This window comes from Sturnus vulgaris, chromosome 2, assembly GCF_052056855.1.
Source record: "Sturnus vulgaris isolate bStuVul1 chromosome 2, bStuVul1.hap1, whole genome shotgun sequence".
Classification (NCBI taxonomy): domain Eukaryota; kingdom Metazoa; phylum Chordata; class Aves; order Passeriformes; family Sturnidae; genus Sturnus; species Sturnus vulgaris.
In genome coordinates this window covers 116,213,514-116,216,915 of record NC_142244.1, presented here as the reverse complement: position 1 = coordinate 116,216,915, position 3,402 = coordinate 116,213,514, and the positions used below count along the sequence as shown (strand labels likewise).

At 40.8% G+C, this 3,402-nt stretch overlaps 1 long non-coding RNA gene across 1 annotated transcript; it reads left to right on the top strand.

Annotated features, from left to right (window-relative positions):
* On the top strand, nt 1-2,562 carry LOC148224987 (uncharacterized). Its single transcript, XR_015801875.1, has 2 exons — nt 1-199; nt 2,297-2,562. It is a non-coding gene; the product is annotated as an uncharacterized LOC148224987 (long non-coding RNA).
* Nucleotides 2,563-3,402: the final 840 nt, after the last annotated feature.

Genomic DNA, 3,402 nt, shown 5'->3' with positions numbered 1-3,402 from the left:
ATGAAAAATGAAGATGTTTCATTCTGGACAGCACTTTGCACTGGATTAAGTGAAATCTTAAAATTAAAGAATTGCATGCTGAACCCCACTATTTTTTTACAGACAGCTCCAGAAAACTTTGGATTATCCCATGAAGAAATGTGGTTTCCTTGATTTTCCTTGAGCCCTTGAACTAACTGGAGAACACTGAAAGATGCTTGTAGGTTGAGGCAGGACCAGGCTCACATGCACTGTTTATTGCAAAAAGCAAAGTATTCAAAACATATCTCACCCTAAAATCTGCTTCTGACACTGTGGTTTAGAACAAAATAAAATCATAGAAAGGTTTTTGTTGGAAGGGACATTAAAAATCATCACATTCCACCCCCTGCCATGGGCAGGGACACCTCCCACTGTCCCAGGCTGCTCCAGCCCCAATGTCCAACCTGGCCTTGGGCACTGCCAGGGATCCAGGGGCAGCCACAGCTGCTCTGGGCACCCTGTGCCAGCCCTGCCCACCCTCCCAGGGAACAATTCCTGCCCAATATCTAACTCAAATTTCCCCTCTGTCAGTTGGAACCCATGCCCCTTGTCCTGTCACTGCAGTTCCTGATGAATTGTCCCTTTCCAGTTCCCTGTAGCCCCTTCAGACCCTGGAAGTTGCTCTGAGGTCTCCACAGAACTTTCTCTTCTCCAGGCTGAACAGCCCTAATTTTCCCATCCTGTCTCCATAGGGGAGCTGCTCCTTATAAACCCCTCACCAACCTCATGGCCTCTCTGGACTTGCCCCAATATTTCCATGGCCTTCAAAACATAAGAATAAGTTCTTCAGACCAAGATCTGATTTATTTTGTCAAACTGCACACGTAGCAGAGCTGGGCATGGGGATCTGCTGTGATGTGGCTCCTGAAGGATGATGGATTCCCAAGGCTGGTTTTGCAGGAAGGCTGAAGAAAGACTTGGAGGTGATCTTGGTCATACATGTTTGGTGACACTCATGAGTGGGATCAAGATCAGGGCAAGGCCTTCCACATTCTTGAAAATACCAAGAGGAATGTCAAGAAAAGGGCAGCAGATGATGCTAAGACAGTGACACAAAACAACTGTAAGAAATCTTTGCTACCATTCAGCAGAATAGATTATGATAATTGGTGCCATCTGGCTTAAAGATTTAGGAGATCAATATGCTCTTGTATAGACACTCTGTGAAATAGCTTTTAGTGGTGATGTGAAGCTTGCAAACACTCACCTCAGCCACTGTGTCAAAATTCTGACCTGATTTAGAGCTCAGAAAATCCCGATTTTAGTGAAATGAGTCCTCACCATTAGGTTGTACTCAGTGATTTCAGAGGTCTTTTCCAACCTAACTGATTGTATGATTCTGTGAAGCAGAAGGAGGAAAACCACTTCCTGTGATCAGTTTAGATATCAGGACAAGAGAAATTATTTTTTCAAATTTTATTAAAATGTAAAAAAAAATATTTTCTTTCCATTTTATTTAAAATGTAATTACAAATATTTCACAATCACCAAGAGAACATTGAATGGAGCTCTGAGCAACTTGGGATAGTGGGACTATCCTGCCCATGGGAGGGGAGTTGGAACAAAATGATCTTTCAGGTCCCTTCCAACTCAAACCATTCTGTGATCAAATGATTGCCCTGTCTGCTGCCATCATTTGGAATTTCAAGGAGAACCCCATTTTGATCAGGCAGCTTTTTGGCTTAGTTTCCCTTTTTCAAAATTGAGAAAATATTTGCACCGTTATTCCAAACATTTCAACCATTTCAAAGTTTACCATAATGAAAAATTGGGCCAACGTATTGAAAAGTTTGCTCAAGTAGGTGGATTTTTTTTTTTTTTGATGGAAAGAACAGTTGGTTCTGCAGAAGCATGGGAATTTTTAGCAAGTACTGCATGCTTCTCTTCAGAAAGGAGTGAAAGTGTTCCTGTTTTTCCAACCAATCTGCCACTTGCACAAAAGCAGGCAGAAGGATGTGTTCTCAGTGGGACAATAGCCATTTTCTGGAGAGCAAAAGGAAAACATGAAGTGTGGTGTTAGAACAGGAGAGATGAAAAGATAAGAGTTACAAAAAAGAATGAAAATGAAAAGTGGAGGGAAATTTGCTCAACTGTTTCTGGACTAAAACAAGAGCTTTTTCTGTAGAAAAAGTGTGTGCAAACTGCAGCAAATCCCAGGACAAGGTGGTGGAATTGCAAGCCTGGGAAAGCCTTGCTTTTTTTTTGCTTATATTGCACAAAAGCATCTTTCTGTGGAAACGAGCCCTCTCTGATCTTTTTCATTCTCTTGACGCAGAAATAAAACAACTTAAGAGTGAAATAAAAAGCTGGGAACAGAACAAGCAGTCTGAAACTATATCACACCAGATAAAATTCCCTGGAATTATCTGTGAATTCATTGAAACTGTATTTTATGTTTTGCTTCAAGACAACTGCTTTGTTGAGGAGGTAATGTATAGATTAAGACAGGACACTTAAACTCCAAAGTCCCCTCGGAGAGTTCTTTCTGGTATAAATCTGCTCTCCTTTAACTTGGATTATAAACAAACTCCATGATATGCACCTGGTTCTGGCAGGGTCTCTATTATTTCGCTCCCAAAAGCAGCTTTATAAAGAGAACACACTGCATTTCAACAGCAATATAAATAATGTTGCAGTTGGGGATCTCTTGCACCGCTTTCATTTTTCTTTCTTCCCTTTTCATCTGAACTGAACCACACCTCTCTAAAAATACTCACTTTCCTAATGAAAACCATATTTTTTTGGGGCATTTTTTTTTTCCCCCCGCGTGTGCATGACCTGTTGAAATGCCTGCACAATCTTTAATGTCAGATTCAGACGACACATGTCTTATGAAAAAGTCTGGGACTCAGCTCTCGGCGGGGCCTCCCAGATCTGTCCCACGTCTTTATGAGAAAGAGGGACAAAACCTTCTGGTTTTGGCATTTTATATTGGAGTCTGCTTTAAGCTAGGCAAGAGAAAAAAAAAAAAAAAAAGAAAGAAAAAAAAAGAAAGAAGGAAAAAAAATAGCAACGTAGAGTCTAGACAGAAGAGATTGGGTTGAAATCTGGAAGCTATTCAGTGAGGCTACGGCACATGGCAGCTTGACTGCAGAAAGAGATCACATTACGCTGCCTAATTACACATGAAAAATGTACACATCACTTTTCTTAAATGCTTGGAAAAATAGATGTTCAGATGGCAACTGCGAGCCAGTAACTGAGCCGGTCGTACATAGTTGGAACGCCTCACAAATGGCATTTCTAAAGCCCTTGTTTTTTATTTTTAATTTTTTTTACAATGTAATTATTGTGCTTGTGTGTGTGTTCATAAAACAACTTCTAAAACAGGCTTTCTAAATTTAGCAGGCGGTTGTGCTGCAGGAGCATGAAAGGTGAAAA